Source organism: Triturus cristatus, chromosome 4_1, assembly GCF_964204655.1.
Source record: "Triturus cristatus chromosome 4_1, aTriCri1.1, whole genome shotgun sequence".
In the NCBI taxonomy this organism is placed as follows: domain Eukaryota; kingdom Metazoa; phylum Chordata; class Amphibia; order Caudata; family Salamandridae; genus Triturus; species Triturus cristatus.
Genome location: NC_140585.1, coordinates 123,881,303 through 123,903,686, shown reverse-complemented (window position 1 = coordinate 123,903,686; position 22,384 = coordinate 123,881,303). Strand labels below are relative to the sequence as shown.

The 22,384-nt window shown below is 38.9% G+C and overlaps 37 non-coding genes across 37 annotated transcripts; all 37 read right to left on the bottom strand.

Annotated features, from left to right (window-relative positions):
- Positions 1 to 255: 255 nt before the first annotated feature.
- On the bottom strand, positions 256 to 328 carry TRNAK-CUU (transfer RNA lysine (anticodon CUU)). The gene has a single exon. It is a non-coding gene; the product is annotated as a tRNA-Lys (tRNA).
- Positions 329 to 681: 353 nt separating this feature from the next.
- On the bottom strand, positions 682 to 754 carry TRNAA-AGC (transfer RNA alanine (anticodon AGC)). The gene has a single exon. It is a non-coding gene; the product is annotated as a tRNA-Ala (tRNA).
- A 345-nt stretch (positions 755 to 1,099) lies between these two features.
- On the bottom strand, positions 1,100 to 1,172 carry TRNAK-CUU (transfer RNA lysine (anticodon CUU)). The gene has a single exon. It is a non-coding gene; the product is annotated as a tRNA-Lys (tRNA).
- Positions 1,173 to 1,525: 353 nt separating this feature from the next.
- TRNAA-AGC (transfer RNA alanine (anticodon AGC)) lies at positions 1,526 to 1,598 on the bottom strand. Its single transcript has one exon. It is a non-coding gene; the product is annotated as a tRNA-Ala (tRNA).
- A 2,033-nt stretch (positions 1,599 to 3,631) lies between these two features.
- Positions 3,632 to 3,704, bottom strand: TRNAK-CUU (transfer RNA lysine (anticodon CUU)). Its single transcript has one exon. It is a non-coding gene; the product is annotated as a tRNA-Lys (tRNA).
- A 771-nt stretch (positions 3,705 to 4,475) lies between these two features.
- Positions 4,476 to 4,548, bottom strand: TRNAK-CUU (transfer RNA lysine (anticodon CUU)). The gene has a single exon. It is a non-coding gene; the product is annotated as a tRNA-Lys (tRNA).
- Positions 4,549 to 5,319: 771 nt separating this feature from the next.
- Positions 5,320 to 5,392, bottom strand: TRNAK-CUU (transfer RNA lysine (anticodon CUU)). The gene has a single exon. It is a non-coding gene; the product is annotated as a tRNA-Lys (tRNA).
- Positions 5,393 to 5,745: 353 nt separating this feature from the next.
- Positions 5,746 to 5,818, bottom strand: TRNAA-AGC (transfer RNA alanine (anticodon AGC)). The gene has a single exon. It is a non-coding gene; the product is annotated as a tRNA-Ala (tRNA).
- A 1,189-nt stretch (positions 5,819 to 7,007) lies between these two features.
- TRNAK-CUU (transfer RNA lysine (anticodon CUU)) lies at positions 7,008 to 7,080 on the bottom strand. The gene has a single exon. It is a non-coding gene; the product is annotated as a tRNA-Lys (tRNA).
- Positions 7,081 to 7,433: 353 nt separating this feature from the next.
- Positions 7,434 to 7,506, bottom strand: TRNAA-AGC (transfer RNA alanine (anticodon AGC)). Its single transcript has one exon. It is a non-coding gene; the product is annotated as a tRNA-Ala (tRNA).
- Positions 7,507 to 7,851: 345 nt separating this feature from the next.
- Positions 7,852 to 7,924, bottom strand: TRNAK-CUU (transfer RNA lysine (anticodon CUU)). Its single transcript has one exon. It is a non-coding gene; the product is annotated as a tRNA-Lys (tRNA).
- A 353-nt stretch (positions 7,925 to 8,277) lies between these two features.
- Positions 8,278 to 8,350, bottom strand: TRNAA-AGC (transfer RNA alanine (anticodon AGC)). The gene has a single exon. It is a non-coding gene; the product is annotated as a tRNA-Ala (tRNA).
- Positions 8,351 to 8,695: 345 nt separating this feature from the next.
- On the bottom strand, positions 8,696 to 8,768 carry TRNAK-CUU (transfer RNA lysine (anticodon CUU)). The gene has a single exon. It is a non-coding gene; the product is annotated as a tRNA-Lys (tRNA).
- Positions 8,769 to 9,121: 353 nt separating this feature from the next.
- On the bottom strand, positions 9,122 to 9,194 carry TRNAA-AGC (transfer RNA alanine (anticodon AGC)). Its single transcript has one exon. It is a non-coding gene; the product is annotated as a tRNA-Ala (tRNA).
- Positions 9,195 to 9,539: 345 nt separating this feature from the next.
- On the bottom strand, positions 9,540 to 9,612 carry TRNAK-CUU (transfer RNA lysine (anticodon CUU)). The gene has a single exon. It is a non-coding gene; the product is annotated as a tRNA-Lys (tRNA).
- Positions 9,613 to 9,965: 353 nt separating this feature from the next.
- TRNAA-AGC (transfer RNA alanine (anticodon AGC)) lies at positions 9,966 to 10,038 on the bottom strand. The gene has a single exon. It is a non-coding gene; the product is annotated as a tRNA-Ala (tRNA).
- Positions 10,039 to 10,383: 345 nt separating this feature from the next.
- Positions 10,384 to 10,456, bottom strand: TRNAK-CUU (transfer RNA lysine (anticodon CUU)). Its single transcript has one exon. It is a non-coding gene; the product is annotated as a tRNA-Lys (tRNA).
- Positions 10,457 to 11,227: 771 nt separating this feature from the next.
- On the bottom strand, positions 11,228 to 11,300 carry TRNAK-CUU (transfer RNA lysine (anticodon CUU)). The gene has a single exon. It is a non-coding gene; the product is annotated as a tRNA-Lys (tRNA).
- Positions 11,301 to 12,071: 771 nt separating this feature from the next.
- On the bottom strand, positions 12,072 to 12,144 carry TRNAK-CUU (transfer RNA lysine (anticodon CUU)). Its single transcript has one exon. It is a non-coding gene; the product is annotated as a tRNA-Lys (tRNA).
- Positions 12,145 to 12,497: 353 nt separating this feature from the next.
- On the bottom strand, positions 12,498 to 12,570 carry TRNAA-AGC (transfer RNA alanine (anticodon AGC)). The gene has a single exon. It is a non-coding gene; the product is annotated as a tRNA-Ala (tRNA).
- Positions 12,571 to 13,759: 1,189 nt separating this feature from the next.
- Positions 13,760 to 13,832, bottom strand: TRNAK-CUU (transfer RNA lysine (anticodon CUU)). The gene has a single exon. It is a non-coding gene; the product is annotated as a tRNA-Lys (tRNA).
- A 353-nt stretch (positions 13,833 to 14,185) lies between these two features.
- TRNAA-AGC (transfer RNA alanine (anticodon AGC)) lies at positions 14,186 to 14,258 on the bottom strand. The gene has a single exon. It is a non-coding gene; the product is annotated as a tRNA-Ala (tRNA).
- A 345-nt stretch (positions 14,259 to 14,603) lies between these two features.
- Positions 14,604 to 14,676, bottom strand: TRNAK-CUU (transfer RNA lysine (anticodon CUU)). Its single transcript has one exon. It is a non-coding gene; the product is annotated as a tRNA-Lys (tRNA).
- Positions 14,677 to 15,029: 353 nt separating this feature from the next.
- On the bottom strand, positions 15,030 to 15,102 carry TRNAA-AGC (transfer RNA alanine (anticodon AGC)). The gene has a single exon. It is a non-coding gene; the product is annotated as a tRNA-Ala (tRNA).
- Positions 15,103 to 15,447: 345 nt separating this feature from the next.
- Positions 15,448 to 15,520, bottom strand: TRNAK-CUU (transfer RNA lysine (anticodon CUU)). Its single transcript has one exon. It is a non-coding gene; the product is annotated as a tRNA-Lys (tRNA).
- A 353-nt stretch (positions 15,521 to 15,873) lies between these two features.
- TRNAA-AGC (transfer RNA alanine (anticodon AGC)) lies at positions 15,874 to 15,946 on the bottom strand. Its single transcript has one exon. It is a non-coding gene; the product is annotated as a tRNA-Ala (tRNA).
- A 345-nt stretch (positions 15,947 to 16,291) lies between these two features.
- Positions 16,292 to 16,364, bottom strand: TRNAK-CUU (transfer RNA lysine (anticodon CUU)). Its single transcript has one exon. It is a non-coding gene; the product is annotated as a tRNA-Lys (tRNA).
- Positions 16,365 to 16,717: 353 nt separating this feature from the next.
- TRNAA-AGC (transfer RNA alanine (anticodon AGC)) lies at positions 16,718 to 16,790 on the bottom strand. The gene has a single exon. It is a non-coding gene; the product is annotated as a tRNA-Ala (tRNA).
- Positions 16,791 to 17,135: 345 nt separating this feature from the next.
- Positions 17,136 to 17,208, bottom strand: TRNAK-CUU (transfer RNA lysine (anticodon CUU)). The gene has a single exon. It is a non-coding gene; the product is annotated as a tRNA-Lys (tRNA).
- A 353-nt stretch (positions 17,209 to 17,561) lies between these two features.
- On the bottom strand, positions 17,562 to 17,634 carry TRNAA-AGC (transfer RNA alanine (anticodon AGC)). Its single transcript has one exon. It is a non-coding gene; the product is annotated as a tRNA-Ala (tRNA).
- Positions 17,635 to 18,405: 771 nt separating this feature from the next.
- TRNAA-AGC (transfer RNA alanine (anticodon AGC)) lies at positions 18,406 to 18,478 on the bottom strand. The gene has a single exon. It is a non-coding gene; the product is annotated as a tRNA-Ala (tRNA).
- A 345-nt stretch (positions 18,479 to 18,823) lies between these two features.
- On the bottom strand, positions 18,824 to 18,896 carry TRNAK-CUU (transfer RNA lysine (anticodon CUU)). The gene has a single exon. It is a non-coding gene; the product is annotated as a tRNA-Lys (tRNA).
- A 353-nt stretch (positions 18,897 to 19,249) lies between these two features.
- On the bottom strand, positions 19,250 to 19,322 carry TRNAA-AGC (transfer RNA alanine (anticodon AGC)). The gene has a single exon. It is a non-coding gene; the product is annotated as a tRNA-Ala (tRNA).
- A 345-nt stretch (positions 19,323 to 19,667) lies between these two features.
- On the bottom strand, positions 19,668 to 19,740 carry TRNAK-CUU (transfer RNA lysine (anticodon CUU)). The gene has a single exon. It is a non-coding gene; the product is annotated as a tRNA-Lys (tRNA).
- A 353-nt stretch (positions 19,741 to 20,093) lies between these two features.
- On the bottom strand, positions 20,094 to 20,166 carry TRNAA-AGC (transfer RNA alanine (anticodon AGC)). The gene has a single exon. It is a non-coding gene; the product is annotated as a tRNA-Ala (tRNA).
- A 1,615-nt stretch (positions 20,167 to 21,781) lies between these two features.
- TRNAA-AGC (transfer RNA alanine (anticodon AGC)) lies at positions 21,782 to 21,854 on the bottom strand. Its single transcript has one exon. It is a non-coding gene; the product is annotated as a tRNA-Ala (tRNA).
- A 345-nt stretch (positions 21,855 to 22,199) lies between these two features.
- TRNAK-CUU (transfer RNA lysine (anticodon CUU)) lies at positions 22,200 to 22,272 on the bottom strand. The gene has a single exon. It is a non-coding gene; the product is annotated as a tRNA-Lys (tRNA).
- Between the last annotated feature and the right edge of the window lie 112 nt (positions 22,273 to 22,384).

Sequence of the window (22,384 nt, the reverse complement as noted above, 5' to 3'; positions counted from 1 at the left end):
GTTCACTCCTAACTGATGCCTTAACTACACCTAGGGGATGTTTTACACTTCAGGTTGGCATGTTTAGTACTTGAATAGGAGTGATATCACTGTATGTTAACCTAGACTCAGGCCCTACCTAATCTTGGAGATACATTTCTCATGAATGAGTAACCAAGGGAGATACAATTTTTAGGAGTTAGTGAATGTCTAATGCAAGATTAATCACCATATTATGAGAGCCAATGCTATCATCCAGCAAAAAATACTCGTTTTCGCCCAACGTGGGGCTCGAACCCACGACCCTGAGATTAAGAGTCTCATGCTCTACCGACTGAGCTAGCCGGGCTCCCACTTAAATATGGTATGCAGACTCATCATTTTTTATTAAGGAAAACTGTTTCTGGATATTCCTCTGCTCTTGTTTTGCAAGGAACTTCACTTTTATACATCCTTCAGAGGAAAGAATGTCAAGTAAAATAAGACGAAATGAAAATGGAAGGTGTGAAATTTTCATTTTGAGATTGCATAAGAAATCAAATTCCTCTCACGTGCTATAGAATACCTAAACACTTTTGATTAAACCACTTTAGTTGTTATAATGACACATAATTTGAAAGCCATCTGTGACTTTTCTGTTCTTACTCTGCAACAACCATGGCAATTACAAGTTAAAAAGTAAAATGTATGCAAATTTTAGAATGGAGAATGCGGGCATCGATCCCGCTACCTCTCGCATGCTAAGCGAGCGCTCTACCATTTGAGCTAATTCCCCTGTGTGCTCACTCAGCATCACATTTCAAAAGTAACGTTACTGCTGTCCACACTTTATTTTAAGTCTAATTGCCCATAACATGAGTGTTCAGTTCACTCCTAACTGATGCCTTAACTACACCTAGGGGATGTTTTACACTTCAGGTTGGCATGTTTAGTACTTGAATAGGAGTGATATCACTGTATGTTAACCTAGACTCAGGCCCTACCTAATCTTGGAGATACATTTCTCATGAATGAGTAACCAAGGGAGATACAATTTTTAGGAGTTAGTGCATGTCTAATGCAAGATTAATCACCATATTATGAGAGCCAATGCTATCATCCAGCAAAAAATACTCGTTTTCGCCCAACGTGGGGCTCGAACCCACGACCCTGAGATTAAGAGTCTCATGCTCTACCGACTGAGCTAGCCGGGCTCCCACTTAACTATGGTATGCAGACTCATCATTTTTTATTAAGGAAAACTGTTTCTGGATATTCCTCTGCTCTTGTTTTGCAAGGAACTTCACTTTTATTCATCCTTCAGAGGAAAGAATGTCAAGTAAAATAAGACGAAATGAAAATGGAAGGTGTGAAATTTTCATTTTGAGATTGCATAAGAAATCAAATTCCTCTCACGTGCTATAGAATACCTAAACACTTTTGATTAAACCACTTTAGTTGTTATAATGACACCAAATTTGAAAGCCATCTGTGACTTTTCTGTTCTTACTCTGCAACAACCATGGCAATTACAAGTTAAAAAGTAAAATGTATGCAAATTTTAGAATGGAGAATGCGGGCATCGATCCCGCTACCTCTCGCATGCTAAGCGAGCGCTCTACCATTTGAGCTAATTCCCCTGTGTGCTCACTCAGCATCACATTTCAAAAGTAACGTTACTGCTGTCCACACTTTATTTTAAGTCTAATTGCCCATAACATGAGTGTTCAGTTCACTCCTAACTGATGCCTTAACTACACCTAGGGGATGTTTTACACTTCAGGTTGGCATGTTTAGTACTTGAATAGGAGTGATATCACTGTATGTTAACCTAGACTCAGGCCCTACCTAATCTTGGAGATACATTTCTCATGAATGAGTAACCAAGGGAGATACAATTTTTAGGAGTTAGTGCATGTCTAATGCAAGATTAATCACCATATTATGAGAGCCAATGCTATCATCCAGCAAAAAATACTCGTTTACGCCCAACGTGGGGCTCGAACCCACGACCCTGAGATTAAGAGTCTCATAGCTCTACCGACTGAGCTAGCCGGGACCCAAATAAATATGGTATGCAGACTCATCATTTTTTATTAAGTAAAACCATTTCTGGATATTCCTCTGCTCTTGTTTTGCAAGGAACTTCACTTTTATACATCCTTCAGAGGAAAGAATGTCAAGTAAAATAAGACGAAATGAAAATGGAAGGTGTGAAATGTTCATTTTGAGATTGCATAAGAAATCAAATTCCTCTCACGTGCTATAGAATACCTAAACACTTTTGATTAAACCACTTTAGTTGTTATAATGACACCAAATTTGAAAGCCATCTGTGACTTTTCTGTTCTTACTCTGCAACAACCATGGCAATTACAAGTTAAAAAGTAAAATGTATGCAAATTTTAGAATGGAGAATGCGGGCATCGATCCCGCTACCTCTCACATGCTAAGCGAGCACTCTACCATTTGAGCTAATTCCCCTGTGTGCTCACTCAGCATCACATTTCAAAAGTAACGTTACTGCTGTCCACACTTTATTTTAAGTCTAATTGCCCATAACATGAGTGTTCAGTTCACTCCTAACTGATGCCTTAACTACACCTAGGGGATGTTTTACACTTCAGGTTGGCATGTTTAGTACTTGAATAGGAGTGATATCACTGTATGTTAACCTAGACTCAGGCCCTACCTAATCTTGGAGATACATTTCTCATGAATGAGTAACCAAGGGAGATACAATTTTTAGGAGTTAGTGCATGTCTAATGCAAGATTAATCACCATATTATGAGAGCCAATGCTATCATCCAGCAAAAAATACTCGTTTTCGCCCAACGTGGGGCTCGAACCCACGACCCTGAGATTAAGAGTCTCATAGCTCTACCGACTGAGCTAGCCGGGACCCAAATAAATATGGTATGCAGACTCATCATTTTTTATTAAGTAAAACCATTTCTGGATATTCCTCTGCTCTTGTTTTGCAAGGAACTTCACTTTTATACATCCTTCAGAGGAAAGAATGTCAAGTAAAATAAGACGAAATGAAAATGGAAGGTGTGAAATGTTCATTTTGAGATTGCATAAGAAATCAAATTCCTCTCACGTGCTATAGAATACCTAAACACTTTTGATTAAACCACTTTAGTTGTTATAATGACACCAAATTTGAAAGCCATCTGTGACTTTTCTGTTCTTACTCTGCAACAACCATGGCAATTACAAGTTAAAAAGTAAAATGTATGCAAATTTTAGAATGGAGAATGCGGGCATCGATCCCGCTACCTCTCGCATGCTAAGCGAGCACTCTACCATTTGAGCTAATTCCCCTGTGTGCTCACTCAGCATCACATTTCAAAAGTAACGTTACTGCTGTCCACACTTTATTTTAAGTCTAATTGCCCATAACATGAGTGTTCAGTTCACTCCTAACTGATGCCTTAACTACACCTAGGGGATGTTTTACACTTCAGGTTGGCATGTTTAGTACTTGAATAGGAGTGATATCACTGTATGTTAACCTAGACTCAGGCCCTACCTAATCTTGGAGATACATTTCTCATGAATGAGTAACCAAGGGAGATACAATTTTTAGGAGTTAGTGCATGTCTAATGCAAGATTAATCACCATATTATGAGAGCCAATGCTATCATCCAGCAAAAAATACTCGTTTTCGCCCAACGTGGGGCTCGAACCCACGACCCTGAGATTAAGAGTCTCATGCTCTACCGACTGAGCTAGCCGGGCTCCCACTTAAATATGGTATGCAGACTCATCATTTTTTATTAAGGAAAACTGTTTCTGGATATTCCTCTGCTCTTGTTTTGCAAGGAACTTCACTTTTATACATCCTTCAGAGGAAAGAATGTCAAGTAAAATAAGACGAAATGAAAATGGAAGGTGTGAAATTTTCATTTTGAGATTGCATAAGAAATCAAATTCCTCTCACGTGCTATAGAATACCTAAACACTTTTGATTAAACCACTTTAGTTGTTATAATGACACCAAATTTGAAAGCCATCTGTGACTTTTCTGTTCTTACTCTGCAACAACCATGGCAATTACAAGTTAAAAAGTAAAATGTATGCAAATTTTAGAATGGAGAATGCGGGCATCGATCCCACTACCTCTCGCATGCTAAGCGAGCGCTCTACCATTTGAGCTAATTCCCCTGTGTGCTCACTCAGCATCACATTTCAAAAGTAACGTTACTGCTGTCCACACTTTATTTTAAGTCTAATTGCCCATAACATGAGTGTTCAGTTCACTCCTAACTGATGCCTTAACTACACCTAGGGGATGTTTTACACTTCAGGTTGGCATGTTTAGTACTTGAATAGGAGTGATATCACTGTATGTTAACCTAGACTCAGGCCCTACCTAATCTTGGAGATACATTTCTCATGAATGAGTAACCAAGGGAGATACAATTTTTAGGAGTTAGTGAATGTCTAATGCAAGATTAATCACCATATTATGAGAGCCAATGCTATCATCCAGCAAAAAATACTCGTTTTCGCCCAACGTGGGGCTCGAACCCACGACCCTGAGATTAAGAGTCTCATGCTCTACCGACTGAGCTAGCCGGGCTCCCACTTAAATATGGTATGCAGACTCATCATTTTTTATTAAGGAAAACTGTTTCTGGATATTCCTCTGCTCTTGTTTTGCAAGGAACTTCACTTTTATACATCCTTCAGAGGAAAGAATGTCAAGTAAAATAAGACGAAATGAAAATGGAAGGTGTGAAATTTTCATTTTGAGATTGCATAAGAAATCAAATTCCTCTCACGTGCTATAGAATACCTAAACACTTTTGATTAAACCACTTTAGTTGTTATAATGACACCAAATTTGAAAGCCATCTGTGACTTTTCTGTTCTTACTCTGCAACAACCATGGCAATTACAAGTTAAAAAGTAAAATGTATGCAAATTTTAGAATGGAGAATGCGGGCATCGATCCCGCTACCTCTCGCATGCTAAGCGATCGCTCTACCATTTGAGCTAATTCCCCTGTGTGCTCACTCAGCATCACATTTCAAAAGTAACGTTACTGCTGTCCACACTTTATTTTAAGTCTAATTGCCCATAACATGAGTGTTCAGTTCACTCCTAACTGATGCCTTAACTACACCTAGGGGATGTTTTACACTTCAGGTTGGCATGTTTAGTACTTGAATAGGAGTGATATCACTGTATGTTAACCTAGACTCAGGCCCTACCTAATCTTGGAGATACATTTCTCATGAATGAGTAACCAAGGGAGATACAATTTTTAGGAGTTAGTGCATGTCTAATGCAAGATTAATCACCATATTATGAGAGCCAATGCTATCATCCAGCAAAAAATACTCGTTTTCGCCCAACGTGGGGCTCGAACCCACGACCCTGAGATTAAGAGTCTCATGCTCTACCGACTGAGCTAGCCGGGCTCCCACTTAAATATGGTATGCAGACTCATCATTTTTTATTAAGGAAAACTGTTTCTGGATATTCCTCTGCTCTTGTTTTGCAAGGAACTTCACTTTTATTCATCCTTCAGAGGAAAGAATGTCAAGTAAAATAAGACGAAATGAAAATGGAAGGTGTGAAATTTTCATTTTGAGATTGCATAAGAAATCAAATTCCTCTCACGTGCTATAGAATACCTAAACACTTTTGATTAAACCACTTTAGTTGTTATAATGACACCAAATTTGAAAGCCATCTGTGACTTTTCTGTTCTTACTCTGCAACAACCATGGCAATTACAAGTTAAAAAGTAAAATGTATGCAAATTTTAGAATGGAGAATGCGGGCATCGATCCCGCTACCTCTCGCATGCTAAGCGAGCGCTCTACCATTTGAGCTAATTCCCCTGTGTGCTCACTCAGCATCACATTTCAAAAGTAACGTTACTGCTGTCCACACTTTATTTTAAGTCTAATTGCCCATAACATGAGTGTTCAGTTCACTCCTAACTGATGCCTTAACTACACCTAGGGGATGTTTTACACTTCAGGTTGGCATGTTTAGTACTTGAATAGGAGTGATATCACTGTATGTTAACCTAGACTCAGGCCCTACCTAATCTTGGAGATACATTTCTCATGAATGAGTAACCAAGGGAGATACAATTTTTAGGAGTTAGTGCATGTCTAATGCAAGATTAATCACCATATTATGAGAGCCAATGCTATCATCCAGCAAAAAATACTCGTTTTCGCCCAACGTGGGGCTCGAACCCACGACCCTGAGATTAAGAGTCTCATAGCTCTACCGACTGAGCTAGCCGGGACCCAAATAAATATGGTATGCAGACTCATCATTTTTTATTAAGGAAAACCGTTTCTGGATATTCCTCTGCTCTTGTTTTGCAAGGAACTTCACTTTTATACATCCTTCAGAGGAAAGAATGTCAAGTAAAATAAGACGAAATGAAAATGGAAGGTGTGAAATGTTCATTTTGAGATTGCATAAGAAATCAAATTCCTCTCACGTGCTATAGAATACCTAAACACTTTTGATTAAACCACTTTAGTTGTTATAATGACACCAAATTTGAAAGCCATCTGTGACTTTTCTGTTCTTACTCTGCAACAACCATGGCAATTACAAGTTAAAAAGTAAAATGTATGCAAATTTTAGAATGGAGAATGCGGGCATCGATCCCGCTACCTCTCGCATGCTAAGCGAGCACTCTACCATTTGAGCTAATTCCCCTGTGTGCTCACTTAGCATCACATTTCAAAAGTAACGTTACTGCTGTCTACACTTTATTTTAAGTCTAATTGCCCATAACATGAGTGTTCAGTTCACTCCTAACTGATGCCTTAACTACACCTGGGGGATGTTTTACACTTCAGGTTGGCATGTTTAGTACTTGAATAGGAGTGATATCACTGTATGTTAACCTAGACTCAGGCCCTACCTAATCTTGGAGATACATTTCTCATGAATGAGTAACCAAGGGAGATACAATTTTTAGGAGTTAGTGCATGTCTAATGCAAGATTAATCACCATATTATGAGAGCCAATGCTATCATCCAGCAAAAAATACTCGTTTTCGCCCAACGTGGGGCTCGAACCCACGACCCTGAGATTAAGAGTCTCATGCTCTACCGACTGAGCTAGCCGGGCTCCCACTTAAATATGGTATGCAGACTCATCATTTTTTATTAAGGAAAACTGTTTCTGGATATTCCTCTGCTCTTGTTTTGCAAGGAACTTCACTTTTATACATCCTTCAGAGGAAAGAATGTCAAGTAAAATAAGACGAAATGAAAATGGAAGGTGTGAAATTTTCATTTTGAGATTGCATAAGAAATCAAATTCCTCTCACGTGCTATAGAATACCTAAACACTTTTGATTAAACCAGTTTAGTTGTTATAATGACACCAAATTTGAAAGCCATCTGTGACTTTTCTGTTCTTACTCTGCAACAACCATGGCAATTACAAGTTAAAAAGTAAAATGTATGCAAATTTTAGAATGGAGAATGCGGGCATCGATCCCGCTACCTCTCGCATGCTAAGCGAGCGCTCTACCATTTGAGCTAATTCCCCTGTGTGCTCACTCAGCATCACATTTCAAAAGTAACGTTACTGCTGTCCACACTTTATTTTAAGTCTAATTGCCCATAACATGAGTGTTCAGTTCACTCCTAACTGATGCCTTAACTACACCTAGGGGATGTTTTACACTTCAGGTTGGCATGTTTAGTACTTGAATAGGAGTGATATCACTGTATGTTAACCTAGACTCAGGCCCTACCTAATCTTGGAGATACATTTCTCATGAATGAGTAACCAAGGGAGATACAATTTTTAGGAGTTAGTGAATGTCTAATGCAAGATTAATCACCATATTATGAGAGCCAATGCTATCATCCAGCAAAAAATACTCGTTTTCGCCCAACGTGGGGCTCGAACCCACGACCCTGAGATTAAGAGTCTCATGCTCTACCGACTGAGCTAGCCGGGCTCCCACTTAAATATGGTATACAGACTCATCATTTTTTATTAAGGAAAACTGTTTCTGGATATTCCTCTGCTCTTGTTTTGCAAGGAACTTCACTTTTATACATCCTTCAGAGGAAAGAATGTCAAGTAAAATAAGACGAAATGAAAATGGAAGGTGTGAAATTTTCATTTTGAGATTGCATAAGAAATCAAATTCCTCTCACGTGCTATAGAATACCTAAACACTTTTGATTAAACCACTTTAGTTGTTATAATGACACCAAATTTGAAAGCCATCTGTGACTTTTCTGTTCTTACTCTGCAACAACCATGGCAATTACAAGTTAAAAAGTAAAATGTATGCAAATTTTAGAATGGAGAATGCGGGCATCGATCCCGCTACCTCTCGCATGCTAAGCGAGCGCTCTACCATTTGAGCTAATTCCCCTGTGTGCTCACTCAGCATCACATTTCAAAAGTAACGTTACTGCTGTCCACACTTTATTTTAAGTCTAATTGCCCATAACATGAGTGTTCAGTTCACTCCTAACTGATGCCTTAACTACACCTAGGGGATGTTTTACACTTCAGGTTGGCATGTTTAGTACTTGAATAGGAGTGATATCACTGTATGTTAACCTAGACTCAGGCCCTACCTAATCTTGGAGATACATTTCTCATGAATGAGTAACCAAGGGAGATACAATTTTTAGGAGTTAGTGCATGTCTAATGCAAGATTAATCACCATATTATGAGAGCCAATGCTATCATCCAGCAAAAAATACTCGTTTTCGCCCAACGTGGGGCTCGAACCCACGACCCTGAGATTAAGAGTCTCATGCTCTACCGACTGAGCTAGCCGGGCTCCCACTTAAATATGGTATGCAGACTCATCATTTTTTATTAAGGAAAACTGTTTCTGGATATTCCTCTGCTCTTGTTTTGCAAGGAACTTCACTTTTATACATCCTTCAGAGGAAAGAATGTCAAGTAAAATAAGACGAAATGAAAATGGAAGGTGTGAAATTTTCATTTTGAGATTGCATAAGAAATCAAATTCCTCTCACGTGCTATAGAATACCTAAACACTTTTGATTAAACCACTTTAGTTGTTATAATGACACCAAATTTGAAAGCCATCTGTGACTTTTCTGTTCTTACTCTGCAACAACCATGGCAATTACAAGTTAAAAAGTAAAATGTATGCAAATTTTAGAATGGAGAATGCGGGCATCGATCCCGCTACCTCTCGCATGCTAAGCGAGCGCTCTACCATTTGAGCTAATTCCCCTGTGTGCTCACTCAGCATCACATTTCAAAAGTAACGTTACTGCTGTCCACACTTTATTTTAAGTCTAATTGCCCATAACATGAGTGTTCAGTTCACTCCTAACTGATGCCTTAACTACACCTAGGGGATGTTTTACACTTCAGGTTGGCATGTTTAGTACTTGAATAGGAGTGATATCACTGTATGTTAACCTAGACTCAGGCCCTACCTAATCTTGGAGATACATTTCTCATGAATGAGTAACCAAGGGAGATACAATTTTTAGGAGTTAGTGAATGTCTAATGCAAGATTAATCACCATATTATGAGAGCCAATGCTATCATCCAGCAAAAAATACTCGTTTTCGCCCAACGTGGGGCTCGAACCCACGACCCTGAGATTAAGAGTCTCATGCTCTACCGACTGAGCTAGCCGGGCTCCCACTTAAATATGGTATACAGACTCATCATTTTTTATTAAGGAAAACTGTTTCTGGATATTCCTCTGCTCTTGTTTTGCAAGGAACTTCACTTTTATACATCCTTCAGAGGAAAGAATGTCAAGTAAAATAAGACGAAATGAAAATGGAAGGTGTGAAATTTTCATTTTGAGATTGCATAAGAAATCAAATTCCTCTCACGTGCTATAGAATACCTAAACACTTTTGATTAAACCACTTTAGTTGTTATAATGACACCAAATTTGAAAGCCATCTGTGACTTTTCTGTTCTTACTCTGCAACAACCATGGCAATTACAAGTTAAAAAGTAAAATGTATGCAAATTTTAGAATGGAGAATGCGGGCATCGATCCCGCTACCTCTCGCATGCTAAGCGAGCGCTCTACCATTTGAGCTAATTCCCCTGTGTGCTCACTCAGCATCACATTTCAAAAGTAACGTTACTGCTGTCCACACTTTATTTTAAGTCTAATTGCCCATAACATGAGTGTTCAGTTCACTCCTAACTGATGCCTTAACTACACCTAGGGGATGTTTTACACTTCAGGTTGGCATGTTTAGTACTTGAATAGGAGTGATATCACTGTATGTTAACCTAGACTCAGGCCCTACCTAATCTTGGAGATACATTTCTCATGAATGAGTAACCAAGGGAGATACAATTTTTAGGAGTTAGTGCATGTCTAATGCAAGATTAATCACCATATTATGAGAGCCAATGCTATCATCCAGCAAAAAATACTCGTTTTCGCCCAACGTGGGGCTCGAACCCACGACCCTGAGATTAAGAGTCTCATGCTCTACCGACTGAGCTAGCCGGGCTCCCACTTAAATATGGTATGCAGACTCATCATTTTTTATTAAGGAAAACTGTTTCTGGATATTCCTCTGCTCTTGTTTTGCAAGGAACTTCACTTTTATACATCCTTCAGAGGAAAGAATGTCAAGTAAAATAAGACGAAATGAAAATGGAAGGTGTGAAATTTTCATTTTGAGATTGCATAAGAAATCAAATTCCTCTCACGTGCTATAGAATACCTAAACACTTTTGATTAAACCACTTTAGTTGTTATAATGACACCAAATTTGAAAGCCATCTGTGACTTTTCTGTTCTTACTCTGCAACAACCATGGCAATTACAAGTTAAAAAGTAAAATGTATGCAAATTTTAGAATGGAGAATGCGGGCATCGATCCCACTACCTCTCGCATGCTAAGCGAGCGCTCTACCATTTGAGCTAATTCCCCTGTGTGCTCACTCAGCATCACATTTCAAAAGTAACGTTACTGCTGTCCACACTTTATTTTAAGTCTAATTGCCCATAACATGAGTGTTCAGTTCACTCCTAACTGATGCCTTAACTACACCTAGGGGATGTTTTACACTTCAGGTTGGCATGTTTAGTACTTGAATAGGAGTGATATCACTGTATGTTAACCTAGACTCAGGCCCTACCTAATCTTGGAGATACATTTCTCATGAATGAGTAACCAAGGGAGATACAATTTTTAGGAGTTAGTGAATGTCTAATGCAAGATTAATCACCATATTATGAGAGCCAATGCTATCATCCAGCAAAAAATACTCGTTTTCGCCCAACGTGGGGCTCGAACCCACGACCCTGAGATTAAGAGTCTCATGCTCTACCGACTGAGCTAGCCGGGCTCCCACTTAAATATGGTATGCAGACTCATCATTTTTTATTAAGGAAAACTGTTTCTGGATATTCCTCTGCTCTTGTTTTGCAAGGAACTTCACTTTTATACATCCTTCAGAGGAAAGAATGTCAAGTAAAATAAGACGAAATGAAAATGGAAGGTGTGAAATTTTCATTTTGAGATTGCATAAGAAATCAAATTCCTCTCACGTGCTATAGAATACCTAAACACTTTTGATTAAACCACTTTAGTTGTTATAATGACACCAAATTTGAAAGCCATCTGTGACTTTTCTGTTCTTACTCTGCAACAACCATGGCAATTACAAGTTAAAAAGTAAAATGTATGCAAATTTTAGAATGGAGAATGCGGGCATCGATCCCGCTACCTCTCGCATGCTAAGCGATCGCTCTACCATTTGAGCTAATTCCCCTGTGTGCTCACTCAGCATCACATTTCAAAAGTAACGTTACTGCTGTCCACACTTTATTTTAAGTCTAATTGCCCATAACATGAGTGTTCAGTTCACTCCTAACTGATGCCTTAACTACACCTAGGGGATGTTTTACACTTCAGGTTGGCATGTTTAGTACTTGAATAGGAGTGATATCACTGTATGTTAACCTAGACTCAGGCCCTACCTAATCTTGGAGATACATTTCTCATGAATGAGTAACCAAGGGAGATACAATTTTTAGGAGTTAGTGCATGTCTAATGCAAGATTAATCACCATATTATGAGAGCCAATGCTATCATCCAGCAAAAAATACTCGTTTTCGCCCAACGTGGGGCTCGAACCCACGACCCTGAGATTAAGAGTCTCATGCTCTACCGACTGAGCTAGCCGGGCTCCCACTTAAATATGGTATGCAGACTCATCATTTTTTATTAAGGAAAACTGTTTCTGGATATTCCTCTGCTCTTGTTTTGCAAGGAACTTCACTTTTATTCATCCTTCAGAGGAAAGAATGTCAAGTAAAATAAGACGAAATGAAAATGGAAGGTGTGAAATTTTCATTTTGAGATTGCATAAGAAATCAAATTCCTCTCACGTGCTATAGAATACCTAAACACTTTTGATTAAACCACTTTAGTTGTTATAATGACACCAAATTTGAAAGCCATCTGTGACTTTTCTGTTCTTACTCTGCAACAACCATGGCAATTACAAGTTAAAAAGTAAAATGTATGCAAATTTTAGAATGGAGAATGCGGGCATCGATCCCGCTACCTCTCGCATGCTAAGCGAGCGCTCTACCATTTGAGCTAATTCCCCTGTGTGCTCACTCAGCATCACATTTCAAAAGTAACGTTACTGCTGTCCACACTTTATTTTAAGTCTAATTGCCCATAACATGAGTGTTCAGTTCACTCCTAACTGATGCCTTAACTACACCTAGGGGATGTTTTACACTTCAGGTTGGCATGTTTAGTACTTGAATAGGAGTGATATCACTGTATGTTAACCTAGACTCAGGCCCTACCTAATCTTGGAGATACATTTCTCATGAATGAGTAACCAAGGGAGATACAATTTTTAGGAGTTAGTGCATGTCTAATGCAAGATTAATCACCATATTATGAGAGCCAATGCTATCATCCAGCAAAAAATACTCGTTTTCGCCCAACGTGGGGCTCGAACCCACGACCCTGAGATTAAGAGTCTCATAGCTCTACCGACTGAGCTAGCCGGGACCCAAATAAATATGGTATGCAGACTCATCATTTTTTATTAAGGAAAACCGTTTCTGGATATTCCTCTGCTCTTGTTTTGCAAGGAACTTCACTTTTATACATCCTTCAGAGGAAAGAATGTCAAGTAAAATAAGACGAAATGAAAATGGAAGGTGTGAAATGTTCATTTTGAGATTGCATAAGAAATCAAATTCCTCTCACGTGCTATAGAATACCTAAACACTTTTGATTAAACCACTTTAGTTGTTATAATGACACCAAATTTGAAAGCCATCTGTGACTTTTCTGTTCTTACTCTGCAACAACCATGGCAATTACAAGTTAAAAAGTAAAATGTATGCAAATTTTAGAATGGAGAATGCGGGCATCGATCCCGCTACCTCTCGCATGCTAAGCGAGCACTCTACCATTTGAGCTAATTCCCCTGTGTGCTCACTTAGCATCACATTTCAAAAGTAACGTTACTGCTGTCTACACTTTATTTTAAGTCTAATTGCCCATAACATGAGTGTTCAGTTCACTCCTAACTGATGCCTTAACTACACCTGGGGGATGTTTTACACTTCAGGTTGGCATGTTTAGTACTTGAATAGGAGTGATATCACTGTATGTTAACCTAGACTCAGGCCCTACCTAATCTTGGAGATACATTTCTCATGAATGAGTAACCAAGGGAGATACAATTTTTAGGAGTTAGTGCATGTCTAATGCAAGATTAATCACCATATTATGAGAGCCAATGCTATCATCCAGCAAAAAATACTCGTTTTCGCCCAACGTGGGGCTCGAACCCACGACCCTGAGATTAAGAGTCTCATGCTCTACCGACTGAGCTAGCCGGGCTCCCACTTAAACATGGTATGCAGACTCATCATTTTTTATTAAGGAAAACTGTTTCTGGATATTCCTCTGCTCTTGTTTTGCAAGGAACTTCACTTTTATACATCCTTCAGAGGAAAGAATGTCAAGTAAAATAAGACGAAATGAAAATGGAAGGTGTGAAATTTTCATTTTGAGATTGCATAAGAAATCAAATTCCTCTCACGTGCTATAGAATACCTAAACACTTTTGATTAAACCAGTTTAGTTGTTATAATGACACCAAATTTGAAAGCCATCTGTGACTTTTCTGTTCTTACTCTGCAACAACCATGGCAATTACAAGTTAAAAAGTAAAATGTATGCAAATTTTAGAATGGAGAATGCGGGCATCGATCCCGCTACCTCTCGCATGCTAAGCGAGCGCTCTACCATTTGAGCTAATTCCCCTGTGTGCTCACTCAGCATCACATTTCAAAAGTAACGTTACTGCTGTCCACACTTTATTTTAAGTCTAATTGCCCATAACATGAGTGTTCAGTTCACTCCTAACTGATGCCTTAACTACACCTAGGGGATGTTTTACACTTCAGGTTGGCATGTTTAGTACTTGAATAGGAGTGATATCACTGTATGTTAACCTAGACTCAGGCCCTACCTAATCTTGGAGATACATTTCTCATGAATGAGTAACCAAGGGAGATACAATTTTTAGGAGTTAGTGAATGTCTAATGCAAGATTAATCACCATATTATGAGAGCCAATGCTATCATCCAGCAAAAAATACTCGTTTTCGCCCAACGTGGGGCTCGAACCCACGACCCTGAGATTAAGAGTCTCATGCTCTACCGACTGAGCTAGCCGGGCTCCCACTTAAATATGGTATACAGACTCATCATTTTTTATTAAGGAAAACTGTTTCTGGATATTCCTCTGCTCTTGTTTTGCAAGGAACTTCACTTTTATACATCCTTCAGAGGAAAGAATGTCAAGTAAAATAAGACGAAATGAAAATGGAAGGTGTGAAATTTTCATTTTGAGATTGCATAAGAAATCAAATTCCTCTCACGTGCTATAGAATACCTAAACACTTTTGATTAAACCACTTTAGTTGTTATAATGACACCAAATTTGAAAGCCATCTGTGACTTTTCTGTTCTTACTCTGCAACAACCATGGCAATTACAAGTTAAAAAGTAAAATGTATGCAAATTTTAGAATGGAGAATGCGGGCATCGATCCCGCTACCTCTCGCATGCTAAGCGAGCGCTCTACCATTTGAGCTAATTCCCCTGTGTGCTCACTCAGCATCACATTTCAAAAGTAACGTTACTGCTGTCCACACTTTATTTTAAGTCTAATTGCCCATAACATGAGTGTTCAGTTCACTCCTAACTGATGCCTTAACTACACCTAGGGGATGTTTTACACTTCAGGTTGGCATGTTTAGTACTTGAATAGGAGTGATATCACTGTATGTTAACCTAGACTCAGGCCCTACCTAATCTTGGAGATACATTTCTCATGAATGAGTAACCAAGGGAGATACAATTTTTAGGAGTTAGTGCATGTCTAATGCAAGATTAATCACCATATTATGAGAGCCAATGCTATCATCCAGCAAAAAATACTCGTTTTCGCCCAACGTGGGGCTCGAACCCACGACCCTGAGATTAAGAGTCTCATGCTCTACCGACTGAGCTAGCCGGGCTCCCACTTAAATATGGTATGCAGACTCATCATTTTTTATTAAGGAAAACTGTTTCTGGATATTCCTCTGCTCTTGTTTTGCAAGGAACTTCACTTTTATACATCCTTCAGAGGAAAGAATGTCAAGTAAAATAAGACGAAATGAAAATGGAAGGTGTGAAATTTTCATTTTGAGATTGCATAAGAAATCAAATTCCTCTCACGTGCTATAGAATACCTAAACACTTTTGATTAAACCACTTTAGTTGTTATAATGACACCAAATTTGAAAGCCATCTGTGACTTTTCTGTTCTTACTCTGCAACAACCATGGCAATTACAAGTTAAAAAGTAAAATGTATGCAAATTTTAGAATGGAGAATGCGGGCATCGATCCCGCTACCTCTCGCATGCTAAGCGAGCGCTCTACCATTTGAGCTAATTCCCCTGTGTGCTCACTCAGCATCACATTTCAAAAGTAACGTTACTGCTGTCCACACTTTATTTTAAGTCTAATTGCCCATAACATGAGTGTTCAGTTCACTCCTAACTGATGCCTTAACTACACCTAGGGGATGTTTTACACTTCAGGTTGGCATGTTTAGTACTTGAATAGGAGTGATATCACTGTATGTTAACCTAGACTCAGGCCCTACCTAATCTTGGAGATACATTTCTCATGAATGAGTAACCAAGGGAGATACAATTTTTAGGAGTTAGTGAATGTCTAATGCAAGATTAATCACCATATTATGAGAGCCAATGCTATCATCCAGCAAAAAATACTCGTTTTCGCCCAACGTGGGGCTCGAACCCACGACCCTGAGATTAAGAGTCTCATGCTCTACCGACTGAGCTAGCCGGGCTCCCACTTAAATATGGTATACAGACTCATCATTTTTTATTAAGGAAAACTGTTTCTGGATATTCCTCTGCTCTTGTTTTGCAAGGAACTTCACTTTTATACATCCTTCAGAGGAAAGAATGTCAAGTAAAATAAGACGAAATGAAAATGGAAGGTGTGAAATTTTCATTTTGAGATTGCATAAGAAATCAAATTCCTCTCACGTGCTATAGAATACCTAAACACTTTTGATTAAACCACTTTAGTTGTTATAATGACACCAAATTTGAAAGCCATCTGTGACTTTTCTGTTCTTACTCTGCAACAACCATGGCAATTACAAGTTAAAAAGTAAAATGTATGCAAATTTTAGAATGGAGAATGCGGGCATCGATCCCGCTACCTCTCGCATGCTAAGCGAGCGCTCTACCATTTGAGCTAATTCCCCTGTGTGCTCACTCAGCATCACATTTCAAAAGTAACGTTACTGCTGTCCACACTTTATTTTAAGTCTAATTGCCCATAACATGAGTGTTCAGTTCACTCCTAACTGATGCCTTAACTACACCTAGGGGATGTTTTACACTTCAGGTTGGCATGTTTAGTACTTGAATAGGAGTGATATCACTGTATGTTAACCTAGACTCAGGCCCTACCTAATCTTGGAGATACATTTCTCATGAATGAGTAACCAAGGGAGATACAATTTTTAGGAGTTAGTGCATGTCTAATGCAAGATTAATCACCATATTATGAGAGCCAATGCTATCATCCAGCAAAAAATACTCGTTTTCGCCCAACGTGGGGCTCGAACCCACGACCCTGAGATTAAGAGTCTCATGCTCTACCGACTGAGCTAGCCGGGCTCCCACTTAAATATGGTATGCAGACTCATCATTTTTTATTAAGGAAAACTGTTTCTGGATATTCCTCTGCTCTTGTTTTGCAAGGAACTTCACTTTTATACATCCTTCAGAGGAAAGAATGTCAAGTAAAATAAGACGAAATGAAAATGGAAGGTGTGAAATTTTCATTTTGAGATTGCATAAGAAATCAAATTCCTCTCACGTGCTATAGAATACCTAAACACTTTTGATTAAACCACTTTAGTTGTTATAATGACACCAAATTTGAAAGCCATCTGTGACTTTTCTGTTCTTACTCTGCAACAACCATGGCAATTACAAGTTAAAAAGTAAAATGTATGCAAATTTTAGAATGGAGAATGCGGGCATCGATCCCGCTACCTCTCGCATGCTAAGCGAGCGCTCTACCATTTGAGCTAATTCCCCTGTGTGCTCACTCAGCATCACATTTCAAAAGTAACGTTACTGCTGTCCACACTTTATTTTAAGTCTAATTGCCCATAACATGAGTGTTCAGTTCACTCCTAACTGATGCCTTAACTACACCTAGGGGATGTTTTACACTTCAGGTTGGCATGTTTAGTACTTGAATAGGAGTGATATCACTGTATGTTAACCTAGACTCAGGCCCTACCTAATCTTGGAGATACATTTCTCATGAATGAGTAACCAAGGGAGATACAATTTTTAGGAGTTAGTGCATGTCTAATGCAAGATTAATCACCATATTATGAGAGCCAATGCTATCATCCAGCAAAAAATACTCGTTTTCGCCCAACGTGGGGCTCGAACCCACGACCCTGAGATTAAGAGTCTCATAGCTCTACCGACTGAGCTAGCCGGGACCCAAATAAATATGGTATGCAGACTCATCATTTTTTATTAAGGAAAACCGTTTCTGGATATTCCTCTGCTCTTGTTTTGCAAGGAACTTCACTTTTATACATCCTTCAGAGGAAAGAATGTCAAGTAAAATAAGACGAAATGAAAATGGAAGGTGTGAAATTTTCATTTTGAGATTGCATAAGAAATCAAATTCCTCTCACGTGCTATAGAATACCTAAACACTTTTGATTAAACCACTTTAGTTGTTATAATGACACCAAATTTGAAAGCCATCTGTGACTTTTCTGTTCTTACTCTGCAACAACCATGGCAATTACAAGTTAAAAAGTAAAATGTATGCAAATTTTAGAATGGAGAATGCGGGCATCGATCCCGCTACCTCTCGCATGCTAAGCGAGCGCTCTACCATTTGAGCTAATTCCCCTGTGTGCTCACTCAGCATCACATTTCAAAAGTAACGTTACTGCTGTCCACACTTTATTTTAAGTCTAATTGCCCATAACATGAGTGTTCAGTTCACTCCTAACTGATGCCTTAACTACACCTAGGGGATGTTTTACACTTCAGGTTGGCATGTTTAGTACTTGAATAGGAGTGATATCACTGTATGTTAACCTAGACTCAGGCCCTACCTAATCTTGGAGATACATTTCTCATGAATGAGTAACCAAGGGAGATACAATTTTTAGGAGTTAGTGAATGTCTAATGCAAGATTAATCACCATATTATGAGAGCCAATGCTATCATCCAGCAAAAAATACTCGTTTTCGCCCAACGTGGGGCTCGAACCCACGACCCTGAGATTAAGAGTCTCATGCTCTACCGACTGAGCTAGCCGGGCTCCCACTTAAATATGGTATACAGACTCATCATTTTTTATTAAGGAAAACTGTTTCTGGATATTCCTCTGCTCTTGTTTTGCAAGGAACTTCACTTTTATACATCCTTCAGAGGAAAGAATGTCAAGTAAAATAAGACGAAATGAAAATGGAAGGTGTGAAATTTTCATTTTGAGATTGCATAAGAAATCAAATTCCTCTCACGTGCTATAGAATACCTAAACACTTTTGATTAAACCACTTTAGTTGTTATAATGACACCAAATTTGAAAGCCATCTGTGACTTTTCTGTTCTTACTCTGCAACAACCATGGCAATTACAAGTTAAAAAGTAAAATGTATGCAAATTTTAGAATGGAGAATGCGGGCATCGATCCCGCTACCTCTCGCATGCTAAGCGAGCGCTCTACCATTTGAGCTAATTCCCCTGTGTGCTCACTCAGCATCACATTTCAAAAGTAACGTTACTGCTGTCCACACTTTATTTTAAGTCTAATTGCCCATAACATGAGTGTTCAGTTCACTCCTAACTGATGCCTTAACTACACCTAGGGGATGTTTTACACTTCAGGTTGGCATGTTTAGTACTTGAATAGGAGTGATATCACTGTATGTTAACCTAGACTCAGGCCCTACCTAATCTTGGAGATACATTTCTCATGAATGAGTAACCAAGGGAGATACAATTTTTAGGAGTTAGTGCATGTCTAATGCAAGATTAATCACCATATTATGAGAGCCAATGCTATCATCCAGCAAAAAATACTCGTTTTCGCCCAACGTGGGGCTCGAACCCACGACCCTGAGATTAAGAGTCTCATGCTCTACCGACTGAGCTAGCCGGGCTCCCACTTAAATATGGTATGCAGACTCATCATTTTTTATTAAGGAAAACTGTTTCTGGATATTCCTCTGCTCTTGTTTTGCAAGGAACTTCACTTTTATACATCCTTCAGAGGAAAGAATGTCAAGTAAAATAAGACGAAATGAAAATGGAAGGTGTGAAATTTTCATTTTGAGATTGCATAAGAAATCAAATTCCTCTCACGTGCTATAGAATACCTAAACACTTTTGATTAAACCACTTTAGTTGTTATAATGACACCAAATTTGAAAGCCATCTGTGACTTTTCTGTTCTTACTCTGCAACAACCATGGCAATTACAAGTTAAAAAGTAAAATGTATGCAAATTTTAGAATGGAGAATGCGGGCATCGATCCCGCTACCTCTCGCATGCTAAGCGAGCGCTCTACCATTTGAGCTAATTCCCCTGTGTGCTCACTCAGCATCACATTTCAAAAGTAACGTTACTGCTGTCCACACTTTATTTTAAGTCTAATTGCCCATAACATGAGTGTTCAGTTCACTCCTAACTGATGCCTTAACTACACCTAGGGGATGTTTTACACTTCAGGTTGGCATGTTTAGTACTTGAATAGGAGTGATATCACTGTATGTTAACCTAGACTCAGGCCCTACCTAATCTTGGAGATACATTTCTCATGAATGAGTAACCAAGGGAGATACAATTTTTAGGAGTTAGTGCATGTCTAATGCAAGATTAATCACCATATTATGAGAGCCAATGCTATCATCCAGCAAAAAATACTCGTTTTCGCCCAACGTGGGGCTCGAACCCACGACCCTGAGATTAAGAGTCTCATAGCTCTACCGACTGAGCTAGCCGGGACCCAAATAAATATGGTATGCAGACTCATCATTTTTTATTAAGGAAAACCGTTTCTGGATATTCCTCTGCTCTTGTTTTGCAAGGAACTTCACTTTTATACATCCTTCAGAGGAAAGAATGTCAAGTAAAATAAGACGAAATGAAAATGGAAGGTGTGAAATGTTCATTTTGAGATTGCATAAGAAATCAAATTCCTCTCACGTGCTATAGAATACCTAAACACTTTTGATTAAACCACTTTAGTTGTTATAATGACACCAAATTTGAAAGCCATCTGTGACTTTTCTGTTCTTACTCTGCAACAACCATGGCAATTACAAGTTAAAAAGTAAAATGTATGCAAATTTTAGAATGGAGAATGCGGGCATCGATCCCGCTACCTCTCGCATGCTAAGCGAGCACTCTACCATTTGTGCTAATTCCCCTGTGTGCTCACTCAGCATCACATTTCAAAAGTAACGTTACTGCTGTCCACACTTTATTTTAAGTCTAATTGCCCATAACATGAGTGTTCAGTTCACTCCTAACTGATGCCTTAACTACACCTAGGGGATGTTTTACACTTCAGGTTGGCATGTTTAGTACTTGAATAGGAGTGATATCACTGTATGTTAACCTAGACTCAGGCCCTACCTAATCTTGGAGATACATTTCTCATGAATGAGTAACCAAGGGAGATACAATTTTTAGGAGTTAGTGCATGTCTAATGCAAGATTAATCACCATATTATGAGAGCCAATGCTATCATCCAGCAAAAAATACTCATTTTCGCCCAACGTGGGGCTCGAACCCACTACCCTGAGATTAAGAGTCTCATGCTCTACCGACTGAGCTAGCCGGGCTCCCACTTAAATATGGTATGCAGACTCATCATTTTTTATTAAGGAAAACTGTTTCTGGATATTCCTCTGCTCTTGTTTTGCAAGGAACTTCACTTTTATACATCCTTCAGAGGAAAGAATGTCAAGTAAAATAAGACGAAATGAAAATGGAAGGTGTGAAATTTTCATTTTGAGATTGCATAAGAAATCAAATTCCTCTCACGTGCTATAGAATACCTAAACACTTTTGATTAAACCACTTTAGTTGTTATAATGACACCAAATTTGAAAGCCATCTGTGACTTTTCTGTTCTTACTCTGCAACAACCATGGCAATTACAAGTTAAAAAGTAAAATGTATGCAAATTTTAGAATGGAGAATGCGGGCATCGATCCCGCTACCTCTCGCATGCTAAGCGAGCGCTCTACCATTTGAGCTAATTCCCCTGTGTGCTCACTCAGCATCACATTTCAAAAGTAACGTTACTGCTGTCCACACTTTATTTTAAGTCTAATTGCCCATAACATGAGTGTTCAGTTCACTCCTAACTGATGCCTTAACTACACCTAGGGGATGTTTTACACTTCAGGTTGGCATGTTTAGTACTTGAATAGGAGTGATATCACTGTATGTTAACCTAGACTCAGGCCCTACCTAATCTTGGAGATACATTTCTCATGAATGAGTAACCAAGGGAGATACAATTTTTAGGAGTTAGTGAATGTCTAATGCAAGATTAATCACCATATTATGAGAGCCAATGCTATCATCCAGCAAAAAATACTCGTTTTCGCCCAACGTGGGGCTCGAACCCACGACCCTGAGATTAAGAGTCTCATGCTCTACCGACTGAGCTAGCCGGGCTCCCACTTAAATATGGTATACAGACTCATCATTTTTTATTAAGGAAAACTGTTTCTGGATATTCCTCTGCTCTTGTTTTGCAAGGAACTTCACTTTTATACATCCTTCAGAG